The following is a 26,384-nucleotide window of genomic DNA, read 5'->3' on the forward strand; positions in this document are numbered from 1 at the left end:
GGAACAGATTTCAGCTTCTGATCATGATAGAAAAACAAAGACCAGGTTTTCCTTTATACCTTAAACAACTAAAAAGAAAAAGCAGACAAAATATGTGAATCAACAGTGATGAACTGAACTTCCAGCTTCTCAACCTCCTCATGAGGCAAGCTTAAAGCTCAGGAGTCATCTTTGACACCTGGTCTCTTACTATTTTCACCTGATCTGTTTTCTAGTTCCAACAGTTCATATTTATGATGTCTCCTGTGTGGTATGGCTTCTAACCCTCCAACCTTTCTTTTATTCATTGTTTTCCCTACATTCCCATGATCACTCCTTTGCTGAAGGCCTCATCCTTGATGCCCCCACCTCTACCATCACCAATCCATCCCACACAGTATTTCCAGGTAAATCCCCCTCAAGGATTGTCTGCTTACGTGACTTCTCTCTTTGAATGTTTCAACAGCTCCCCACTGTCTACAAAACTAAGTCCAAGCTACTCTTTCAGCACTAGAGGAAGGCCCTTTCCTCAGTGATTTTGGCTTGTACTACCTTTGTAATCTTAGTCATCCTGCCTCATCCCACACCTGTCATCTCCAGCCAAACTGAACTTCCAGCTTCTCTTGGAATTCGATCAGGCCCATTTATATCTATTTAAACCTGTGAATCTGAACTTTAAGGCCCAGCACACATGCAACTCTTTCATGTCATCTTCTCGAAGTTTCTAGCCCAAAGAAATAGCCATGTGCTTATGCTTAGAACAGTGCCTGGCGCATAGTAGGCACACAAGAAGTATTTCTTTGGTGGATGAATGACTCTTTCTCTTTTATATTTTCATAACATTTGGTACTTGTCCAATAGCACTTTTGTCCTCCTGCTTTGACGCACCAATGAGTTCATTTATTCAACAAGAACTGACTGACCATCCATGATATGCAAGGTTCCATGTTACAGAGTTCACTGAATAATGGTTGTCTTTCTCACAGCAGTGTGAATGTGTCTGCTGTATACACAGCCATCTTTCCCACAGCAGTGTGAATGTGTCTGCTGTATACATGGCCATCTCTCCTACAGCAGTGTGAGAGTGTCCACTGTATACATGGCCATTTCTCCCACAGCAGTGTGAATGTGTCCACTGTAATACATGGCTGTCTCTCCCACAGCAGTGTGAGTGTGTCCACTGTATACATGGCTGTCTCTCCCACAGCAGTGTGAGTGTGTCCACTGTATACATGGCTGTCTCTCCCAAAGCAGTGTGAATGTGTCCACTGTATACATGGCTGTCTCTCCCACAGCAGTGTGAGTGTGTCCACTGTATATATGGCTGTCTCTCCCAAAGCAGTGTGAATGTGTCCACTGTATACATGGCCGTCTCTCCCAAAGCAGTGTGAGTGTGTCCACTGTACACATGGTTGTCTCTCCCTCAGCAGTATGAATGCAACCATTGCTTACATGGCCATTTCTCCCACGGTGAGCTTCCCAAGGGAACAGAGCACATCTTACCCCTCCTGGCTTCATTCACAGAGCCTAGCATAGGGCCTTGCATGACACACAGTACATGGGGAATTGAACAGAAACGGATTCTTTTCTGAATTAATGAAATAAACACAGCTCAAACCAGAGTCAGGATACTGATGATCTGTTTATATCTCAAAGGTCACTTAATGTCCCTGGAGGAAGTGATATTAGTGCTGATTTAGTTCTTTGTATCTGACTTTAATCCCTTTCAAACAGAACAGAATTCTGTCCTTAGTGATCAACAGTAAGACAATACTACAAACAATGCAAAATCTGTCAAGTTTAGTCTCTTCAAAGGTGATCAAGCTAACTGAGTGGCAAACTTTAAAACCTGGCAATTTCCTCTGCTGACCTTGACAAAACTTGCCTTAAATATTTTAATTTTTAATATACAAAGTAGATACTTAGTGTAGCTATGATTTCAAATTTAAAAGGAGTTTTTTACAAATAATTTTACTCATGATCCTCGCATATACCACTTAAAATAGAGTTTGATTTATACACACCTTTCCTTAATGTAATTACTGTTTATAGATAGGACAACTAGAATATTCACTCTCTCTCATTTATAACTATGAATATTTATAGTAGATGCAAAAGTGTCATGAAAATGCTCTTCTCTTCTAAGAACTAACAATGGAATAGGCCCTTGTGATCACACCCAAAGGCAGGGCTCCTGTCCTCCAACCACAGCTGACTGGACCGGGGTTGATGCAAGCTGGGACAACAGATCCTTCTTCCAGGAAACGAAGTGTACTGGGGACTGAGACATTAGATAGTCTGTCCGAATTAATGTTTAAATTGGGAGGGCACTGCCCATGTGCACAAGGAAGAAGGGGATGAGAAAGAATGAAGTCACCATGAAAAAGGGGCACTAATAATATTAAGCATGTGGTATGGGTCAGGCACTTTCTCATTTAATTCTCATAGAACTCAGCAAAACTCAAGTGTTTACAGTCAAGAAAACTGAGGCAAAGAGATTATTGGAAGTGGCAGAGCAGGGATGTGAGTCCAGCAGTCTGACTCTAGGGCCCACCTTGTTGGCCTGACATGACACTGCCCCGGAGCAGCAGAGACGGGGTGGGACCTGTGACTCCAGAGAGCAGAGCAGGCTGGCTTCCTTATCAAGAGATTTCCTGGGCTTGCCTGAGACTTGTCTGAACTTTCTGCCTTTGGATATTATAAGAAAGACCACTTCCTTTCATTAAATTCTCCCTCTTTGCTTAACCAATTTCAGAGGTCTCAGTGACCGGCAACCCAAAAGTCATATACAACAGCCCTGCCCCCTTCACTCACACCCAGCGTCAGGCTTAACATTGTCATTGAAGTTCACGTGCAGATGGTCGCATTCCCATTTCCAGCAACCTCCTCTGCTGCTCATGTTAGTTTCTACACCTAGGCACACATGCACAGTAGATCTTTGCACATGCGTCTACACTGTACATACAAATCAGCTACTTGTTTGTGGAAACAGAAAGAGTATCATGCAAAGGATTTGGAAGAAGATGTCTGGGACTTTGCTTAATTGGTGGGCCTGGTTAAATTATGAGGAAATATTTTATTGTGAGCTGCTATCCGTAATATCTGCAATTAATGCTTTTAGCATAATTAGGAAGTTCGAACATTAGCTGGAGAAGGGTAATTAAATCTGTGTTTTGCCTTTCATGCTGCAATGGAAACCTTTCAAAACAACTGGGAAAGGTAAAGCCTAGCCAAATCCATTTTTCACAAAGAAGATTTTTTGGCAAACTTTTGCTGGCATCTAAACGTACATAAATCTTCAAATGGGTTATGCATGGCAGGCCCTGTGAATTGTAAAAATGCCATCTCTCAGCATTATTGTTATTAAAGGAAGAGGCAAAACAATGGATTATTTTACCAGGTATATAATGTAAGTATATAATGTAAGTCTAGTCCTTGTGGTCTTGGCTTCCTGCTGAATGAAACAAGGCGATCGTATGTTGTTTGGGCTCTTCATTCAGACAGATCAGAGTGAAACCACTGCTCAGCACCTAGAGCTATGCAACCTTGGGCAAGTTATTTTTGACCTTGGATAAGTTACTTTGTTACATTCTTTCCTCTGAGCCTCAGTTCCTCCATCAGTAAAATAGGATAATCACAGTATCTACGTCACAGGATTGTGGTGAGGATGAAACAGGCACTCCATTGTTGGGAAAGGCAGTCTGCCACAGGCCCGAGCATCTGTACGCTTCCTTGCTGAGTATGCCAAACTGCAAGGCCTAACTGTCCTCTGACACCGAGCCGTTTCTGTAACTAGTCACACAGCCAATTAAGTAGGTCAGAGTGACACAGAGTGCCTCCCATCTGACTATTAGATCCCTAGGGAGGGCCTGGCTTGTTCACCACTTGCTATAAATGGTGCTGAGCCTGTGGTCCTGGACTCCTCAGCTGCAGCACAAGTGCCTGCACGGGAGCCATCTGGAGCCATCATGTCATGTGATATTTAGTGGCAGAGGAACGGGCACTACCATGTGATGCTCCTGCTGTTTGCTGTACTGTAAATAAAAACTCTCTTGCTCTTATCCACTGAGTCTCATTGTCAACTTTCAGCAACTATGGAGTTTTGGCAAGCCAGTCTTCCTGCCTGCTTACTCATGTCCTCTGGATCTTTTTTGGAGTCTTGCTCCCCTTGCCATCTTCCATGATAAGGAGTTGGCGAACTTCTTCCATAGGGGGCCAGAGAGTAAATATTTTAGGCTTTGGGGTCACATATGATCTCTACCGCATATTCTTCTTTGTGCATTTTTTCTTTAACAACCTTTCCAAAATGTGAAAACCATTTTTAATCCACAGGTTGAACAAAAATAGGCTGAGGGCTGGATATGATCCCCACTCTTCTGAGGCTGGAGTTCTTCCCTGATACCCACACAAAGCTCTTACAACAGGATGTACTAGATTAGTGAAAATTCAAAATACATACGCTATTCTTACACTTCATGCTTTTTGTTTCGTTAATCTCTAAACCTAAGGCAATCCTGTTAGTACTCAAAATAATGTTCCTAAATTACAGAGAACTTTCTGGTACACATATAATGCACAGTGATTAGTTCTTTCCACTCCTGCAAGTGAGGTCTGCTTCTTTGATAACAGGACAATTCTTTATGTTAGGGTTCTCAAGAGGGGTAGACATTGAGCCCCTCAGCCTTCGGCGCAGTGGGCAAGTGGCTCTGGGCACGCCCCTCTGTTTAGCTCAGTGTGCTGTGCAAATGTTGCCACTCCCTATGTGTGCCAAGGAATGACAAAGGTTGTTAACCCCTACTGCAAATCATTAAATTACTGTTTCATCAAGTACAGCTTAGGTGTATAATAAGGAGGTTTTACATTTCCAGACCACTATTTTCAGCTACATTATGGGAGATGTGGAACTCAGAGGGCCTCACAGGTCCCTTTACTGAGGCCAGGTGACTGCGGAATGGATTCTCCAACTGGACAGCTGATGATAATAAGTCACGCTAACTGGTGAACTCTTAATGATCCAGACAGCCTCTGAGGAGAAAGGGGACCTAAAGCAGCCAGGAGACACCCCTGACATAAAGAATAAAGACAAGACAGACTTGGAAGACTGCTGAACCGGAAGGTGAAGGGTTAACAGGGAAAGGGAAGCCAGAGGAACTAATTGTCTGGCATCCACAAATTTCTAGGCATTGGTTCTAGCTAAAAAGGTAAACTTTCCAGGGCCAAACCTAAACAAATGAAGAGAGGAAAAGCAATGGAAGGAAGGAGTAAATGGGAGAAGAGGAGGAGAGGAAACTGAAAGTAAAGAGCTGTGGGCTGCAGAAGCTGCAGAGGGGAGTAGAAACATTGACAGGGGTGATGAAGGTCACGTCCAGTGTGGTGACTAGCAGAGCCAGTTTTCAGGATGGGAGGATAAACTCCTACTGGTGTCTAATGGCTGGACCAAGTCAGCATCCCACAGCATCATAGGATCACTTAAGTTCTGTAACGATGACCTTGAGTCACTCAGGAATGCAAGAATCATGCACAGTCTGTTTTGTTTTCTGAGTCAGGAAAATATACATTTCATAAAGATGTCCCTCAAAAAATAGTTATGAGTTAAGACTTCAAAAATTCTATGCATAAAAGGATAGAGATTTTAGTTTTCTGATAAACCTGATTCCCAAATATATTCAATGACCAAAGCCATCCTTCAGTATGAATCTCATAGTATGGTGAGGGGTGGGGTAGATCAACGTTCCAGATTAACGTGTTCTGCTCCTCAACTGTCGTCAGTTCCTCTAGTTTTCCATCTGGCTGACGATAAGACTCTTGAGTTGTCATTGTAGATACATGACAGTGCCTGCTCCCTGAAACAATTTTTTTTGTCATGTCAGAGGTGAGGTTTGGCAGTGGGGATCTGATTTTTTTCCTGTTACAGTGTTAATGGAAAAGTAGGGAAAGACGTATGAGACTAACAAGTGTACCTTCTGGGGTCAGAGACCAGAATCCTCTGAATAGTGAGCTGATTGACTCAAGGGGTGATAATGATTTTCTGTATAAAAAGAATTAGAACTAAACTGTACGTGTCTTGGAATAATGGCAACTTAATTCAGGCACATCATTGGGGAAACTGCTCAGTATTTTTTCTTTTAAAGCTTGACTGAACTCCTCAGAAAATGTTCCCGAAGGAAGGCTTTCTGAACGTTACCCTGGAAATGGAGGGCCACTGCCTCTGGAGTAAGTTCACATTCACCAGTGGTGGACAGATTTCAAACCTTCATTCCAGGCATCCGCGACTTTATTTGAAAAATATACTCATGCACTAAGATTGAACAGTGGTGATCTTCGGATGGTTGGAAGAGGAAGCTGTTACTCGAAAAAACCAGTTTGCTTGTCTGAATTTCTAATTTTCCACAATGCACATATATTGCAACTATAATAATGCAAAGCTCGTTTGAAAAAAGAAAACGATACCTAAGCCACTTGGCGGTGGGGGGCCGGGGGGGAGTACATTTACAGAGGTTGGTGAACCACCAATTCACTTATCTCTCTTAACCATATTCACCTAACTAATACAATGAATGGAGTCAAAGGTGACTCAACGTCAGTGTTTTACAAACTTCCCTGGCAGGTAGATGCCTGCCAATGTCTGGGAAATGTCAAAACCTAGTAAGGACTATTCCTTCCCGTGTATTCACGGGCATGCTAATGTCTTTCAGCTTCTCCTGCCCTCACAGAGCGGATCAAGGAAACAGATCACTGACCCACTGCTGGTTGGAGCTTTGTGTCCTATGTTTTTGTTTTGTTTTGTTTTGCCTTCTAGAAATAAAAACAAAATCATAATCTAGCAGGACTGGGAAGTGCAAAACTCTCATTAACTACATTGTCTGCTTATGTCTAATTAGAGCTCATTTAACTCTAAAGCTAGGCTACAGATTTTTTTTTTTAAAGTGATACATCAGAATTTAATGCATCTAACTGAGGCTGCAATCTTTCAAAAGGCAGATGCCATGATACCCATTCTCGGTTTTCAGAGGCTGCACGGGCATTCAAAGGCTAGGGGAGGGGAAATGTGCAAACTGTCTCTTGAGGGACATACAATGGTAGCATCAGCTTTCAGGGAGGAGCAGGGCGGGGTAGACTCTCACTGACCTGAGGAGTGACGTGGCAGGGCAGCTGAGTGCCCAGCGCTGTCCCTGAAAGTCCTCTCCTCAGGTGGCCAAATCTCGAGAGGTCACAGCAATGTGTGCCTTCACGTTCGCTTTTTTCTACCATGACTGCAACCATCCCCATATTCTGTGCTAACAAAGCAGATGGGGGAGGCAAACTTTCTGACAGGCTGGTATGGCCAATAAAAGCCTTATATGTCTCCACGTCTCCTGAGCTTTATTGAAAACTATATTGGCATAAATATGGAAGTCTGAACATGTTCTCACTTGCATGTTATTCAACAATTCCCAGTGGCCCATCCTCCCAATGTATCTTTGCTACAGCAGGAGGGAGCAGGGGGTCCCAGTGTCCTGAACCCAACAGAGGTCGCCTGGGTTCCCCTGGCCAACATCTCAAGAACTTGTGTCAGGAGAGAGGAGACAGCCAGATTCTGTACTGTGTAGGTAGTGTGAGTTTTCCACACCTGAAAAATGTACGTTCGACTCAATGGACAGCTTGAGGCTCATGCCACTGTAAGAGGGTCCGGGGGGAGGAGCTGAGGTTATCCAGACCCTCAAAGCAGAACTTTGTCTTCAGCTGGTACTCTCTTCCAGCACTCGGATGCAGGTAAGGAGACTCGACCCTCCAGCGGCCTCCAGAAAAGACCATGTTCCCAGCTCCACCCTTGGATGGTGCTGTAACACTGGGGAAGTGCCCTGGCTGTCTTCAGGATGCTGAGATCCTGACGGGGCAAATAGGAATATTTTATATGTGGAGATCATTTACTCTTTTAAAGTTTTTAAAAGCCTTTTCATATTTATTGGAAAAAATGTTGCTCTCTTCCACATATATTCTCCAGCATCACCTAAATGGCAGGTTTTGCTAATTGTTCTACTTCCACTTTATGTGCATACAATGTGTACCACTGTGAAAACACCCAGATTTTATACTTTGCTGATTGAAATAAAAAAAAATCAAGATTCAGAACAACAAAATTATTAAACAAGGCTTCTAAAAGCAATGTGGAAATGGGGAAGAAGGGGTATGTTTAAAAACCTACTGGGTGATCGGGATTGTAGTAGGTCCATTCACATATTATTTTGTTTAATCTTCAGAACAACACTGTGAGGTATTATTGTCTCTTTATTTACAAATGAGGAAAATGAGGCTCAGAGAAATAAAGATCATGTCGCAGATAAGGGGCAGAACCAGTGTTTTGAACTGTCACCTGTGCCTCCTTCACCACACTGGCCCCCAACCTTCCTATGCCAAATTGTAAATTTTCCTTCCATCTCCCCACCTGGAAACACGCGGGCATCATCAAGTTGCATCATCAGGGATTGAACATTTAAAGTGAAATAATCCAGAGAACATAGTCACCTGAGAATAGGTTCAGATTGCATCTGTGTTACATTCTCGGGGTCACTGCTGCTCGGAATGAGATATCGTGGTGCACGACTTTGCTTGTTTACCAGAAGAGCTTGCACAAGGGTGTTAAAGCAGAAGACAAGTCCCCTAAATGTAACTCTTGATTCCAAGAAGCTATTTACAGCAGAAGGTCGGAGCTCGCATAATGCGACCAAGGAGCGGCACTGAAAGAACTCTGAGCACAGGCAGATTCAGCTTTTAAAAAGGCCAAGATTTCAGAAAGGTTTTCACTGAGATTTGTGCTTCTTTCTGAAGTCATCTTATTGTTATGAAACAAACACACAACTCACTGCCAAATGGAGGGGTTCTGAAAGAAACACACAGAGAGGTTTCAAAATCAAGTGAACAAATATGGTTGAAAGGGAAGTGTTGTCACAGGCATTTTGTTTTGTGCTGTTTTTTTACATTGTAGAAAACAAAACAAAACAAATCCAATGGTTAGGGCAAAGGGCAAGGATCTCTAACGGTAGAGCAAGATCTTGTGGACGACTGGGAGATTCCAGGGCCACATAGCACCGGTTCAGCTCATCCTCCCTCAGTCTCTACAGTGTCCCCAGGAAGGTGGTGCAGGCAGCAGTGCCCCACCCGGCATGACTCAGGAATTTCAGTGTTTCCACTCCCTGCCCTGCTCAGAGACAGGGACACACACATTGTCAAGACCCCTGCTCGCCCTTGCACAACCCCAGTCAGGCCCCACTACCTGTGACCTCAAGGAGCTACATGTGAATCAAGAGGCATCTGTGACATAAAATCATTATGCCCGTGGCTCTGCTCTGCTCCTGGTAGGGGCTGGCACCATCCTGGTCAGTGCTGCAGGAAGAATGTGTTCCAATACTTTGGACTTAGAAACCTTGAGGACTATCTCTTGGAAAGAAGAGCCTAGACCGGGCTTGGAGAAAATTAGGATCAGGGGTAAAGTCATTCAAAGTGAAAGCCAGCTGCTCAGGAAGCCCACCAGTGGAAGAAGGCGATGGAATGGACAATTCAGCAATGCAGAACTCAGAACCTCAGAGCCTGCCTCCCCAATGGCTCCATTTTCAGATTAGCAAACCCAGCCTGGAAACGTACCTAAAAAGTAGCAATTATCAGATGCACCGTTATTTGATGTACCACTAAGAGAGAGGCAAGATGCTGCTGATAAACTTCGATAGACCATCCAGTTTCAGAGGAGATAAATGTAAAGGGAAAAAAGGGGAGTGTCTTAGAATTGATGAGATTCAGTAAACAACTTGTCCCCAAATGCTCAGTACTCGGTCCTTAGGTCTCTTTTTGTTCTCCACTACACTGTGTGCCTGTCATTTCACAGATAAGAAACCTAAAGTCCAGAGGTTGGGAGACTTACTCAAAGTCACTGAGCTTACAAGGAGCTGGGGGCAGGACTCCAGTTAGACCCGTGACTCCTACAAGTTGGCTGCCACGACTCTATGTGGACTTTACTTGAAGGAATGATCTTTGGTTCTGGAAAACAGAAGTAAATTCATTTGCAGAACATTTGCTTATGGTCATCTAAAAATTAAACTGCTGCCTTGAACACATGCGGACAGGTTGGGAGCAGCTTGGATAGGCAGTTGCCAGTGGGGAAGTCGGTGCCTCAGGATTTAAAATGTGCTCAAGAAAATCTATAAAGTAGTAATCCACAGGCCCAGGAATTAAAGATCTACTTATAGCAGTTAGACTTGACACCTTACTAGATCCAGACTTACTGGAAGGTGGAGGGGGTGAGAACAATCGATTTTATATTCCATAGGCCTAGCCCTTCCCTCCATCCCAAAGCTAGTGTGCTAAGATTCTTCCACAACTCCTGTGCCACTATATAAATGATGGAAGTTTGCCATGCCTGTCACTAAATGTCCAGCCCCAGGTGGCCCAGAATCCCCTCAGACTTGAGAAGAGGGACAAGGCCACACAAGAGGACAGCTCCCTCTCCCATGCCTCCTCTGGCCAGGCTGGCATCACGACACAAATTAGGCCTTGAAGAGAATGATCTGGAATGTCTCATTTGGCTGGTGCCCCAGGAACCCCAAATACTATGCACCTCCTGTCCACCTACTAAGTTAAGCTTAGGGAGGCATCGACTCCAATTCCTCGTGTGGGAACAGGTTTCCTTTCACTCAAAGCATAACAACCCCTGAATTACAGGTGAGCGGACATAAGGACTGTCCCCCGCCCCGCACCATCCCCCATTCCCTGGGCTGGTCATCTGGCTGTGAGCTGCCTTGGTTTTCTGAGTAGGCCAGTGACTTGGACAATAGAAAAAGGTTGCATCCAGACTCTCTTGGCTCCTGTAGGAGCCCTGGGAGCTCTGCCCACAGATCGTCTCAAGATGAGAGCGCGGTGCACTGTGATCTCAAAAACAGTGGGAAACAAGACCCGGCTGCTCCCTGGCCACCCTCTTGGTGCCCATGACCCGACACAAGACCTTGAGGAGCGCCCGCAAGAGAAGGAGCCACGACACTGCCCGCCCTGGCGGGAGCAGAGGCCCACCCTGCTCACAGGGTGCCCAGTGCCATCACCCCATGCCGGGCTTCTGGCCTTTATTTTCCTTGCTTCCTCTGCCTCATGAAGAAAGGAACCACTCGCAGAGCTGTGCCTTCAGACCAGTAGCTTGAGAAATGCATCCTTCCAATGGAGACCCTGACTGTGTTCACAGGCACCACGGGCACGTCAGCTCTGTTGCTGGACCATGAGGCCCTCGGCCCTCCCTGTCTTACTCTGGCTTTGGAGGCCCCTGTTTGAGTCTGGAAGGCAAGCCACGCCTGCCAGCGCCAGCTGAAAGCGGGGTGGAGACTGCATTCAGATCTGCTGCCTGCCCGTCAGCGACTTGGATGACACAACACTCTGAGCGCTGCGCTACACTCCCTGTGTTTCAGTCCCCTCCTGGAGGTGAAGCAAGAGTTTAGCCTTGTGCTTTCCCTCCGAACGCCTGCAAACCCTCTTTAAGCTTCCTCTCAGAGGGCTCACTCTCTGTGGGCACTCTGGAAAGTGAGACAGATCAACAGGAGGTGTCAGCTGCTCTTGCTCTTCATCAGGAGAAGCCCTATGCACACACCATGGCCACCCTGACACTCTCTACCTGTAACGAGAGACTGGCAGCCAAAGCACGGGATACCGCATGCCTGCAACCAGTCTAGTCTGGTTCGCTGCCTGGAAGGTTATTGCTATTTCTGAACATGAACAGCTTGGGCAAACCAGCTCATAATCCACTATTGTCTTTCACAGCATTTCTTTTTTCTAACAAAGAAATATTTTTACAACTGTGGTTTTCACTTCTGAGTTGTACATTAGAACCATGGGGTGATATTACAAAATCACCAGCATCTAAGAGTTTCAGGTTAGATGGGGCAGTGACATTGGAACGACAGGAAGTGTCAAATCTCAAGACGTTAACCATGTGATTGGCGACATTCTCAATTCATCACAGCACTTCTTAAACATGGGAAAGCACCACTACTCTCAGAATGAGCAGAACCCAAAAATCCTACAGATTTGCTTGTATTTCTAGAATACCATTTTGACACTCTACCAAACTTAAGCTTGGTTTAATTCAGTCCAATGAAATGACATCATTGCATTTGGCTATCTTTGAGTAAGGAGGAGACAGAAGTAAATGATCAAAAGGAAAAGTTCCTTCTTTTGTTCTGGAAAAAAGAAATTGGATGCAAAATTGGTCAAAGAAAGCACAATAGACAACTGATCCTAAGCTGCCTTTTCTCTCTGCTGTCAGCAGGACCACGCCAGCGACATGGACGCTGGTTTCACAATCAATTACTGTTTCAGTTAATTTAAGTGCCAGTATTATTTTTCCCTCCTTTTTCTTTTTCTATGCACACTGACAAATAATCAGGGTACGACGTGAAAATTTCAAATCTCATTTGAAGTTGAGATGGTATAAAATTCAGGAAGGACAAAAGTCTTATCACAGATACAGCCCCCATATAAAGGGTGAGGCATAAAACCAGAACAGATCGACTTTCTTATTTCCTGACCTGTACAAACTTAATTATCTAGACCTGATGTTTTAGTAATCTGATTTCCAAATGATGCAATGTTCTTTTCCTTAATTTTTCTTGAGACAAATGCTCTAATTTTATTTGTAGCATTTGGGGGAAAGTAAAGTTCAATGCCTAATTTTTCTGATACATTTAGAGCTATTTTCTTCTGCTTTCTAGGAGACAAAATAGAGAAACAGAAATGGGATTAAATTCCATAAATAAATTATGGTTGGTTTGTCTTTAAATATCATAAACTGCTGAAAAGAAATGAAGTCATAGACATATATTAATTTTATTTTGAAAGCTGACTAAGAGATGGCATTAAAATTAAAGAGTTTTGCAAGAAGGAAAATGAAAGGAGGGGAAAAAACACCTGTGAAGACTTCAGAAATAATGAAACACTTGTATTTCCTTTCCAGCCTCTCCCAAGACATCAGGATCCTGCTTTATCCTGCTTTTTTTTTTGCTGCTTTATCCACCATAACGGTGAGATACTTAAGGAACCACCAAAATGTTGGCGTATTAGCTGACAATCTGTCAGTGTGTTGCTTAATAATGGCTATATTTTGCCCAATATTCTAGCCACTGCTTCATCTTCTCAGTATATTAAAAATCCCCCAAGGAAAAACCACAAGTTAAATAACAGCAGAACAAGAGGACCTTACAGGTAGACATGGATTTGGCTGGATTTTATGACCTTCTTTCATGTCCTTTCAGAACTTATTTAAAGAGTTAGGAGAGTCAGAATGTGTTAGCTCATGACATTTTTTTGGAGCTGAAACCAACAAAAAAACCAACTCTGAACTTAAGTTTTCACCAGCTCAGCCCACGTGCCAATGTCAACCTCTGTTGGCCCTCCCCTTAAAGCCCTCCCCTCTAGTGCTCCCGATGACATGGTCTGTCTCCCTGCAGACAGAGCTCTAAGGTGGCCCCGCAGCCAAAGCCAGGTGGAGAAATGGGGTTATTGTGAAGATAATTTTAGGTCAGAATACAGCGTTCATCATAGCGTTTCTTAAATATGGGAAAACCAAAAACCAAAACTGGTCCTGCTTGAAATTGCTTGGCTGTCCTCATTTCATCACTTTGTTTTACATGGACAGACACTGCTCCAGGACTTACCCAGATGACAAACAACCACGACATTTGACACCAAGAGTAATGCAAAGTGGAGACTGAACTTAACAATTTTTGTAAAGCCCCGCCCACCCGGATATGTTAATGTGAATGAATGTGATGGACCGGCACAGAGGGAAATAAGGCCCTCCTGCAGTTCATCTGCTTGACCTACGCTGGCAGATTTATGGGATTTGGGTTTGCACTGTATGTAAAGTTCTTACATCTGCATAAGGATCTTTTGACTTGTAAAAAGGACGCATGCTCTGGGAAAGAACTGCCTGGTGGATTCTAGGTACCAAACCACCTGCAAAATTACATGCCAAATCCTCAAAGCTTGCTGTGTCCAGACCCACAAGCCAATCAATTTGGGAGGAAATTGGCTCATATAACATCAACTCCATAATGCCAGTGGCCAAGATCCAGATGCTGGATGTGAAATCACAGGTGGAATCTGCTCTCAGGCTGCAACATGCCAAGATGCAACCAAATGATCTGGATAGGAGTCAAGCAAGGTGAATGTTGGTAGTATGGGAGCCACTCAAATTGGAATCACATGGTATTAGCATGACCCATGATGATAAAGACTGTCCTTGACCAAACTTTACTCAGACTTCTCTGAGCCCTCTTCTTGACTAGGTCTCAACCTTGGGGCCCCCTCATCCCCCTCTCCATTCAGTCTTTGGCCTGCCTAGCCCAGTCTTAGCAAGAACTCTACTAAGTCAGTTTAACAAGAATCCCCCTACCTTTGATGTCTGATTACCACTGATACCTGACCAAGTTCCTCATCCGCCACCTTTGATGGGTAAGTCCTTGACCTGCGTTCAGCAAGATTCTTGTTCAGTCGGCTTATCAAGAATCCCACAGCCTTGATGTCCCCTCTTAGTGATTTTCCCTCCACTGACCCCCTCACCCTGCTCTTTGGCTGTCAATCCCCACTGGGCCTGTTGTAGTTGAGTTGAGCCCCATCTCTCTCCCCTATTGTGATAGTCTTGACGCCTATTTCAAAAGTCTTGAATAAAGTCTTCTTCCCATTTCAACAGGTGTCAGAATAATTTTTCTTTAATAGTGGTGATTGTACTGCAATAGGAGCCAAAGGTCAAGGCATTTTGGTGACAACTACAAATGTCACTGTCCGCATAGCAGGGAGCTTAAGTTTTTCTTTTTGTGATTACTAAGATTAAATAAACTTTTTAAAAAAACTTTAATCATTTATTTTACTTGTTTCCCCTTCTGGTGTTGACTATTTTAGTTCTGAGGATTTGTCTTTAAGCAAACTTTATTTTGGAATAAGTTAGATATACAGAAAACATTGGCTATTTAAGTTATGAGGCTTTAACTTTTAAATTAACTGTTTATTTTGGAATAATTTTAGATTTATAAAAAAATTGCAGAGGTAGCACAGAGAGTTGCCACATACCCCTAACCCAATTCCCCCCATTGTTAATATCTTACTTTTGTCAAAACTAAGAAACCGTCATTGGTACATTACCATTAATTAAACTTTAAATTTAATTAAACTTATTATTAACTAGACTTCATCCAGATTTCATTAGTTTTTTTCATTAATACTCTCTTTCTGTTCCAGGATCCAATCCGGGTACCACATTGCATTCAATTTTCATGTCTCCTTAGTATCCTCTGGTTTGTGACAGTTTCTCAGTCTTTCCTGTTTTCGTCACCTTGATGGTCTTGAGGAATATTGGTCAGGTGTCCAGTAGAAGGTCGTCAATCTGAGTTGGTCTGATGGTTTTCTCATTAGCCCAGGGTCATGGAGTTTTGGAAAGAACATCACAGAAGTGAAGTGTCTTTTCCATCACGTGATCACATTTTTGTGATTATTTTGATTGTTCTGAGTATTGCAAAGATGGAAGCTTTTGCTTATTAACTTTAGAGCAAGACTCTTAACATTCCATAGCCATCCAAAAGGAAACACTACCCAAGGCATTAGTGAGGAATTTTGCTCAAGATTTCATGGTGGAAGGTGGGAGAAGGCGAGGAGGAGAAAGTTACATGGCATAAAGCAGAGCACAAGGTAACGAAAATCCCCACTAATATCAGTGTTCCACCTTCTTATATAGGAAGGTCAGCCCATGTGGCCTTCACTTGCCCAGGCAGCTTCTGGAACCCACCAACTTCAATCCACCTGTACCCCAGACCCCCCAACTCTTTTCTTATGTCTCTGTACACTCATAACCCAGTTCAGTAAAGGCAATTCTGAAGACCCACCTGCACAAAGGTCACCTAGAGACAATAAAGCTCTGGAAAATAGTATGGAGGTTCCTCAAAAAATTAAAAATAAAACTACCATATGATCCAGCAATTCTGTTTCTGGGTATTTATCTGAAGAAGACAAAAATGCTAATTCAAAAGATATACTATGCACTCCTATGTTCACTGTAGCATTATTTACAATAGCCAAGATATGGAAGCAACCTAAGTGTCCATTGATAGATAAATGGATAAAGATGTGATATATGTACAATGGAATATTACTCAGCCATAAAAAAAGAATGAAATCTTGCCATTTGCAACAACATGGATGAACCTAGAGAGTATTAAGTGGAATAAGTCAGACAAAGACAAATACCGTGTGATTTCACTTATATGTGAAATCTAAAAAACAAAACACATAAACAAACATAAAACAGAAGTAGACTCATAGGTACAAGAAACAAACTAGTGTTTCCAGAGGGGAAGGGGGTAAGTGGATGGGTGAAACAGGTAAAAGGGATTAAGAGGTACAAACCTCCAGGTATAAAAGAAATGACTCACGGGGGTGTGATGTACAGCATAGGCAATATAGTCAACAACACTGTAATAACGTTACATGGTGACAGTAACTAGACTTAGTGTGGTGATCATTTTGTAATGTGTAAAAATATCAAATCTCTATGTTGTACACCTAAAACCAATATAATATTGTATGGCAATTACACTTCAATGAAAATATAATAATTTTTTCAATCACAAATAATTTTTTTACATGAAAGGTTTATTAAAATAATTTCTACCCACAATCTATCAGGTGAGAAGTGACTTCAACACAGTGTCCACCCACGCAAGACGAACTGGAGAGTTGTGGCAAGTTGTCCCGGTCCTGGCACCTGGGGGGCAGGATGGGGGGGGTAGGAGCTTATACAGCCTCAATGCCAATACTGGCTTTCTTCACCGTCATGTTCACAAGGCCACCAATCACTCATTACTTTGCTTTAGTTGTCAGCCACTCACTGCCCCCCTCCGTTCGTCCCAAAAGGTCTTTAGAGAAGACGACCCCTAAACCTCCCAGAGAAGTAGAAATGAAGCTATAAATCTCAGGAGTCATTCATTCATTTATTCACTCACCGAAAAATTATTCTTTGTGTTTAGTTGCTAAATCAGCTAGTCCCTACCCAGAATACAGTTTTTCTTTTATTTACTTATGTTTTGAGTCAATAGATATTTTCTAAGCTCCCACAAAGTGTCTGGGACTGAACTAGACACAATCCGTGCCCTCATAGAATCTACAGTCCAAGGAGATATATAGGAAACAAATAATCATAAAAATAAAGTATTTCAAACTATGACAAGAATCATAAAGAAAATATCAAGGAAGGATGTAATGAGATCTCCTCTGTGTGTGTGTGCACATGTCATTCGCAGCATGTTGGGAGGAGCTGATTTGCTTTTTCAGGGTAGGGGCCAAGGTATGTTTATATGAGGGAGTAACTTTTGCAAGAGATCTGATGAATGAGTAAGAGTTAGCTAAGCAGATATGAAAAGTGCAGTCCAGGCTGAAGGGAGGCCCTGCTGGAATATTCTAGGAACTGCAGAGGACAGTGTGTTCGGAGCATAGAGACCTGTATGACCTCAGCAGTCGTGCAGGGCCAGGTTAAGACCACACTGGAGATTGTGAATGCTGCCCTCCATGCAGGCAGCAATGGGAAGTGCTCAGGAGGGCAAGAGTTAAGCACCTCCTTCACTGCATGGAAGAGCACGGTGTGAACTGTGACTCAGTGCTGACTGACCTGTCCCTGCCTCCCTTAGCTACCCACCCTGCTCCTTCCACGCCCACACCCACCTCCTGCTCAGGAAGCAGGAGAAGGAGGCAGCAAACCCACAGGTCAGCTCCAGGGCCCTGGGTGCCCTTCCTAACCAGGGTCTGCTGCGGATAAAGGCTGCAGCTTTCCTCTTCAGAGGAAGGAAAGAGCCACCCTGGTAGATCAGGAACCACAGCAGCCCTGTCAGCATATTTGCCTCTGTGCTCGAGGGTCACCACCTACACTGGTTGTTGCCAAGCCTCGTGTCTGCACCTGGTCAGCCCTCCTCGACCGATGGCTCTGCTCAGTGGTTCCATCACCTCCGTTTTCCAGTGAGAAAGAATCTGGGCTCATGTTTTGTAAATAGTATAAGAAGGACCATATTTCTGTTGATACTTTGGTTTAATAACCAGGCAAAGTAACAGAAAATGATAACAGTGTAACAACAACAAAAAAGTACTAGTTATGAAAACAGTGGCACAGGGCATTTTGTACTAAATGAATGGCTGCTGATACACAATGTTCCCATTAGTGTTTGTCAAAACCAGGAACTAAAAGACATGTCAGTGACTTATGGAATATTGGGGGTCTAGCGGGTACTGCATGTGTATTGGAAATAAAAGGAGCAGAAATGTGCATGGTGGAGGAAGCAGAGGCAGCTGAAAGGGACATCAGAACCCAAGACGCTTGGGCAATAGCAACTTTCTAAAGTGGAAAGGATAATTCAACCAAACTTCAGGATAACAAGAGCTTGTCCAGGGAGCCAGAAGACCTGCTGGGTTCTAGCACCAAGTCTGTCATTGACCATCTGCGTGACCCTGGGCAAGTCAATTTCTCTCTCTGAGCATCCATTTCCACATTTGTAAAACGTTGGGGTGGGGAGGGAAGAGGATGAGAAAAGTTTATATCAGTCTTTAAGGTTTCTTATAAGTTAAATATTTTATGATTCTGCAACTTGAGACCTCCACTGTCTAACGTAGTCGGCTCTAGGCACTTGTGGTCATTTAAATTAAGTAAAAGGAAAGTTGCAGTTTCTCAGCTGCACTAGTCACATTTCAAATGCTCAATAGCCAGATGCAGCTCATGGCTAGTGAACTGACCTGGGCAGAAAGAGAACCTTTCTATTATCACAGAAAGTTTTATTGGACAGTCCTGTTCTACACATTTTTCTTTAAAAGAGACCCTTGAGAGGTCTGATGTGAACACGACTCATATTCTTAGTTATGGACTTTATTGTAAAATTAACTATTGCCACCAAGAATACTACTGAGAGTTGACATTTATTGAGCACTACTATTGCTAGAATTGTGCTAAGGGCTATTTTGATTTAATCCTCACAATAACCCTCTGAGATAGGTACTGTTATTTTCCCCATTTTACAAATGAGAAAAACAAGATTCAGAGTGACTATGTGAGTTGTTCAGAGCCACAATCTACAAGTGACAGGGCTAGGACTTGAGCCCATTGACTGCCATAATCCAGAGACCCTGAGGTTTCGCCCTGGCCCCATGCTTGGTCTCTGGTCCTGTTGTCTTATGGCTAAGCTTCAAAAATTCCTCACAATCACCCTGTTGTGGACACTAAGCCTTTGCACACGCTTTGTCTAGGATGCCCTCTCTCTCTTGCTTTCCTTTGCTTGGCAACTTACTATTTGTCATTTGATAACTAACTCAAATATCACTTCTCCATCAGGCAAAGTAGTTACCTTGTCTGCTTGGGTTTCCACTACACTCCATTCACACCTCAAACACAGAGCCCACCAGGCTGTGTTATACTATCTGTTTGCAAGTCTAGTCTCCCACCAGACAGTTAGTGCATTCAAGATGAAGTCTGTGCCTCAATCATTTTTGTATATCCTCAGTTCAAAAAAGGTGCTGAGTCGATGTCTGCGGAATGAAAATATCAAAATATCTTTCTAAGATTAAGAGTCACCACCTTTTCCAACCACTCCAGCTTATCTAGATGCTTTCCACTTTCCCTGGACCTTGCAGTTTTGACACTTTCATTATCTGCAAGCAGAGGGCTCCAGGGCTTGCAGACAGGGAGCAAAGTTAAATACACACATGTACAGATACATAGATACCTACACACATAATCACTATTTCAGAGACAAGTCATTCTTCCCAAGTCTCTCCGCAAGCAGGCTGTCATTTACAGGCAAGGAAATACTGCCTCTTCCTACCAATTATGGTGAAGTTCCGTCCACGTTTTCCACCATGCACCAGGCCTGGGCAGGTCTCTGGGCTACCTGCCTACAGTGACAGCACCCACTCAGAAATACTGAAGGCCTATCAGGGTACAGCTTGGCTGCTGTCTTGCTTCAACCCCTTGCCAAAACAGCAGGACTGCAGCTGCTCTACGAAGGGATGTTAAAGTTATTCACAGGGGCCTTGGTGCACAGCTAAAAAGACCCCGGTAACCCCTCACATCTTTCCTGGGAGCAGAACAGCGCCACCCCACTGCCTGCCCTGCAGCTCTTCACCTCACACAGAAAACAGAAGACCAAAAATGTACTCCTGGCATCTCTGTCCTCTAAAGTTATACAAGCACTTCTATTTAGAGTCATCTGTTTGCTTCTGCATTTTAAAAAGAGCGGATATAGGTCCAAATCTAACAAAAACCCAAAAAACTAAACTAACCAATCAACCTAACAAACAAACAAAATCAGAACTATTACCAGAACAAAACATGGGAGGAGAAATACTATTTATCGAAGACCTCCTGTGTATCAGGATTGTTCTGGGTAAATTAATCTCTTACAGTCCAACAATCCTAAAAGTATGTTTAACGATCACATTTTACAGATGGAGAGATTGAAGCCCAGAAAAGAAGTGCAGAATAAGTGAAAGAGCATGGGTTTAAGGGCAGAGAGATCTGGGTTCAAATGTGAAAGCCACTAGCTCTGTGGCTTTGGACAAATGCTTGGACCTCTTTAAGCCTCTGCTTTCTCACTCAGAAATAGAGACCAGGAGCACCAGCACTCCAGGGCTGCTGCAGAGTCAGATAAGAAACTGTCTGTAATGTGCCCACCATGATGGCTGGCACCTTATTAGATTTAACGTTAGTTCTCCCTTTGCTTGTCTGATAAACGGCAGAGTTGGAATTCAAAAGCAGGGTCAAGGACCCCAAACCCAAGTTCTTTGCAGATCTGTCATGAGAGCTTGTCTGAGCTGCTCCTCTGCCACTGTGGTGACAGAAGCAAACTAGCTGAACCTGAGTGGCTCTTTCCTTTGTATTATTGGCAAAACCCTGTCTATTTTTTAATATGTCTATGCCCAGATGTAAATCTTTTAGAAGTCAAAATCAAAACACATAAATCATGCATCTCCCAGTGCATTATAGTGTGCCTTCGGAGCAGCCTGATCATAAAAATCTCTCTGCCAGCCACTTAATGTCATAGAACTACTTAGGAGAAAGGCTGAACATTGGCAAAAGATAATAGAATTAATTACCTGGTTTCATTCCTGGGGAATTTTCAAAAAGCCAGTAAGACATAAGGAGCAACAATAGTCTTTCTTGTCCTAAACCTCTCTAGCAGTACCTCTGCGTTGAAGTAGGCTGTGTATTCTTCTGGGAAGAAAAAAACATGCAAGTCGACAAAAGAAGTTCTTGTCAAAAGTTGTAAGCTGCGTTTAGAATCTCAGCAGTTTTCTTGCTGGTCACAGATGTATTTGTCCTTTGCTTGGTTTGGAGAAGGACCCCGAACTTTGAGAATAACCCTTTAAATCTAGACTGCAGGGAATGCACTGTCCATCATGCCATGGAATTTCTTTTGCAGACAGCTCCCTCTCCAATGCATAAGTCTGTGGAAATGGTCTCACCTGACAACATGTTTCCCGGTGCACCACTTTCCTACCCTTAATGCCCTAAGAACATTGTAGAGACAGCTGTGGTACAACGAACAGTGCAAAGTTGGCATCATGAGATCTGCATTGGCTCTGCTCCTTTCTCTGTCACTTTGGACGTACCACCTCACTTCTCTGAGTCTCGATTTGTCTCATCCATATAATGGGGGTACTAAGTGACTGCCAAGAGCTTGTGAGGATTGAGTGCCATTTTTCACCTGAAAGCTCTGTGGAAACCACAAGGTGCTATTTGAATGTTTTATTAGAATTTAAGGAGCAGGAGCCTGAAGAACTATATGCTCAGGGTAATATTTTCGATTTTCAAATTGAAATTCATACCTGCCACTAGTCTGATTAAATTTAGATCAGTTTTGGGGGGGGGGGGCCTAGAGTGTGGAGACCTTAATTACATAAGTGGCTTCCAAGATACTGAGAGCCGTGTGCATTAAAATGTAGCTTTTATGGCATTCTACACAACAGAGTGTAATGGGAAGAACAGCAGACCAGGAAGTCAAAACACCCATGACTGACTCTCAAGGCTTTCACTGACCGCCTCAGTGACACATCTTGGAGCCATTCTGGAGCCTCCCCCCCATTTCCTTATTGTAATTTGAAAGGACAATCTCGGTCCTTGTGGGTGATCTGAGGGTGAGATGAATACATGCGAGGGTAATCTGTGTGTTGGAAGCCGTGGCCCCAGTAAATTGGAGCCAGCACTCCTGTTCCTATAAGGACACCCTCAAGCGTCAGACTGGCCTGAGGAGCTTTAGGAATCTTCAGAGAAAGAATAAATCATTTAAGAGTCAAATTAATCGCAGAATGAATGGTAGATGTTCTTAACGGTATTGGGGATCCGGAGTTCAAGTACTGGATACAATCTATGGATCTTCTTCCAAGGCAAAAAAGGCACAGAAAGTTCAACACCGGATACAATTTCAGGTATTTCATGGACCTCCTGGTGCTGATTTATGGGTCATCTAAGTTTTGGTGGAGCTTAGGTTAAGAATCTGTTTTAGATCAGAAAAAGCAGATCCTAAAGCTCATCTCATTTACACTGTTATTTAACAAATGACAAATGTAGGCACAGAGCTTTTTAGTGACCTTACCACAAACTAAAATACAGTTTTAAATACGTTTTTTCCATTTTAAAATCCGACAACTTACATTATATAAAGAAAGCTCAGTTATTTGGAATATTTTATTTACCTGAAAATTTAATTTATCATCCCTGTTAAATCGAGACAAGCTTATGCATATCTTAAGCATTTTCCATACCATAAACTGAATTTATACCTTGAAATGATGCCGTGCAGCAAGGAAGCACAGATTGAACTAATCCAATGTCCCATTGAAAGCCAAACTGCTAATGCTTTTGGGATGCTTTACCCACCAGGGCTTAAACCTAAATTCTTAGATGAATTTTGATATCACTGTTAATCAGGTTTCCTGAATTTACACGGCTCCTAGCTAATTCCTGATGTTCTGCTACATTCTTCATCAGAAAGAAAAATCAAGTGTTGCTTAAATCCGATGCAAGGAAAAGTGCATTTTTATAAAAATAAAATCAAGCAATTGCTTCAAGAGTATAATTTGCACATTTAGGAGTCCGGGTGATGAGGGCCAGCAGTCCCCTTGCGAATAGGGATTTGTGCCTGTCACTTATTCACTGTCATCACAGCCAGCAGAAATTGCTCTCCTGCAGGTGCAGCGGGATTGGTTTGTGTTTTCTGAACACAACGCTAGAAAAGGCCGGAAGCGTCACAAGTGAGAAGAAAATGAGCAGGTAGAACCATTGAGTTTACAGCAAGCTCCAATCTACCCATTGCTCACCATGTAATTTCAAAATAGCAGGATTTTTTGTCGGGTGTTATGAATCAAACATGGGTCGCATTTGGGTTGTTAAAAACCTTACAGAAAGTGCTCAGCAAAGAACAGAGGTGCCCTTTCAAATCTAAGCTGCTCCTGTCGGTAAAGTGTGACCAGAACAGGCACAGCTTAAGAAAGAGGCTACATGACGTTACTTGGGCTGAAAAAGACTTGGTCAGGCATCAGCTGGCACAAGTCAATGGACCTTGTCTCTCTAGTTCAAGTTTTCTGTGCCTTCCTAGAAACCCAACCCTGATTAAATCAAAGGGAAACTGGGTCTTTTCCTTAGGACTCCTGTCCCTTCACACACCATCTCAGAAGGCTTTTGTTTTTTCCTGGGTAGTTCTTGCTTAAATAGTGAATGATCTCTTCCCACCAATTTCACGAAGAATTTATTGTGGGCATCGAGCCTTAGAGCTTCAGAGGATATATTTCAGATCCACTCCTAGTTTCTGCCTCAAGTGCCACACAGGCTCAAGCAGGAGCCATGCTGGCTTTGGAGGTGGCCAGGCCAGCCCTGGTAGAGTTGGTAGCCTCTAAACTGGCCAGCTTGACTTGCCAAGGGAGACAAGCTGTTTCACCAGACGTAACCCACTTTCCTTCCTTTTCCTGTCAGGCCCTTGGGGGTCTGAACCCCAGCTCACCTGCTTTCCTCGTTCAGATGCCTCTGGAGAGGCCAGGATGTTCTCAGATGTCGGTGACCTGGGGGTGGGGTAGGGGTAAGGGAGTGGATCACTTTTCAAACTTTAATGTTTCTAGTCACTTCTTTCATTCCGGGAGAATTATCATAAAGTACAATCTTCCATGGAAAAGTTTGGTCATCTTAAGCATGTGCCCCAAACCAGATATATGAGCTGGTTGACCTGCTCACCCCTTATATAACCTCAGATTTCCTGATTAACTCCTTTAATCTTAATTGTTTTAGAAAAAAATTCAAAGCTTCTAAAGCTCTTTGCTGCCAGTCTCCTGGGCACTGATGTTGGGTCCCAGGCTGTCTCACCACATTGCTTTGGCAAAACAATGGCTCTCCCTGGGATTTTAAAAATATAATGAGGCTGTTCTCTTGCTTTGTAACTTTTTATCTCAGCATGAACTCAGTTCTCATCAAGGAGCTTTGTTCCTAGTGTCAGAGCTTTAAATTTTTTTATTCGCTTAAGAATAAGCCAAATCAATAAAGGCTTTAGACAGGAGACCTCGCAGAATATTTCTCTTGTCTATATAAGCAAAACTATCTAAGTAATTAAATCTCCTATAAATGAAGTTATATTTTTTTCCAGGGAAAAGAATTTCAAATGTTGATTTTCACTCTGACTTATGAGGAAAACAATGATTCCAAAAACACATCGCATAGGTAGCTACAGAACCAAAAAAAATGTACATGTTCTACCTAATTAATATCCTATTTACTAATCAGAAGACATAGATGTATATGATTTTGGCTGCTAAATGTATAGAATATCCTGCTTTTTTTAATGGGGAGGAAGAGTCAAATTTTAGATATTACAGAAAACATATGAACCCACTGAATATTAATTTTCCCTGAAAATGACATTCTTTCCACTACTACTTGGTCTCCCCATTTTTAAATTCTTCTAATTATGTTAGAGGAAGAAAGTAGGTAAGATAGGAGGGAAACACACATCCTATCCACAAAGACACACATACACACATTATACACACACATTTTCATACTGGAAGAGTGAAATCCACTGTTCTAGAATACCATGATTTCTACACTTTTCCATGAAAGATTCCTGTGACCTCCTCTGTCCCACATGCAATAATACATTACATAGAACTGAGGAACAGATCCTTTTTAGGGCATGGATCATGCCCTCCCTGCACCCAGAGGAAAGGCGTCATATCTACAAGCAATGAGCTACCCCGAAAAGGAACACAGCTACTTCACCTCCTGTAACTTTCTGCTCTTTCTGTTATCTTCATGATTTTACCTCAGGCACAGTGTCAAAAATAATACAGTATTAAACACGGCAGAGAAGAAGTGAAACAGCGCCCTCAAAATCTGCCACATACCTCTCAACTAGTACGCATGCTACTAGCCATGTCCATGTCAGAACATTCCAGAAGCGTCTAGAGGCCTCTCACAGTTAGCAGACTGGCTGAGTAAGCAGAACTGCTGTTGCTTAGTGCAACCCATTCTGTGTGGGGCTCTAAGGAGGGCCATTAACAATCTCATTAATTTAGACTGTTGGTTTTCAGTGAGTCTGATAAATTTAGAAACATGTGAATGCATTTTCTCCTTCCTTCCTTCCCTCTCTTCTTCTTTTTTTTTTCTTCTATTTTTCTTTTATCTTGCTTGTCACATTGCCTGTGGGGTACCATTGTTATTCAGTGGTCAGGGGCCGGGGATGCTGTGTGCACCTGTTATGTCCCTTCCAAAGGCATACAGCACTCTTGTTGAGAAACACCTGGTTTAAACAGTCTCAACCATCCTTCTACTATCAAGAGCAATAAATAAATAAGTAAACAAAAAAAATACTCTAGGTGATAGCAGCTGCTGTCATGAACAAAAGTAACTGAAAACTGATTAAGTTATTACCTGCTTCTTTTATTAGCAGGAGAGAGTCTTTCATAAACATGGCTTAGATGTGACTATAATAGCTGGAATGGATTGAATCGTGTCTTTGCAAAAAGATATGTTGAAGCCCTAACCCCCAATACCTGTGAATGTGACCTTATTTGAAAATCTGGTCTTGGCAGATGTAATCAAGTTAAGATGAGGCCATCCGGAATTAGAGTGGGCCCTAATCCAATATAAGGAAGACTGGTGTCCTTATAAGAAGGGAGTCTGGACACAGACAGACTCAGAGGGAAGAAGGCAGAGGCAGAGATTGGAGATAATGCTTCCAGGAGCCCAGGAACACTGGTGCTACCAGAAGCTGGAAGAAGTAAGGCAGGATCCTCCCCTCGAGGCTTTGGAGGGAGCACGGCCCTGCTGAAGCCTTGATTTCAAGCTTCTACCTTCCAGAACAGAGAATACATTCCTCTTGTTTTAA

General features: G+C 43.0%; 1 protein-coding gene across 1 annotated transcript in view; it reads right to left on the minus strand.

Moving 5' to 3' along the window:
• The window catches only part of PARM1 (prostate androgen-regulated mucin-like protein 1), a 108,130-nt gene that overhangs the window by 66,857 nt on the left and 14,889 nt on the right, over positions 1–26,384 (minus strand). The gene's annotated exons all lie outside the window — the stretch shown is intronic.

Source organism: Equus przewalskii, chromosome 3 (genome assembly GCF_037783145.1).
Source record: "Equus przewalskii isolate Varuska chromosome 3, EquPr2, whole genome shotgun sequence".
NCBI lineage: Eukaryota > Metazoa > Chordata > Mammalia > Perissodactyla > Equidae > Equus > Equus przewalskii.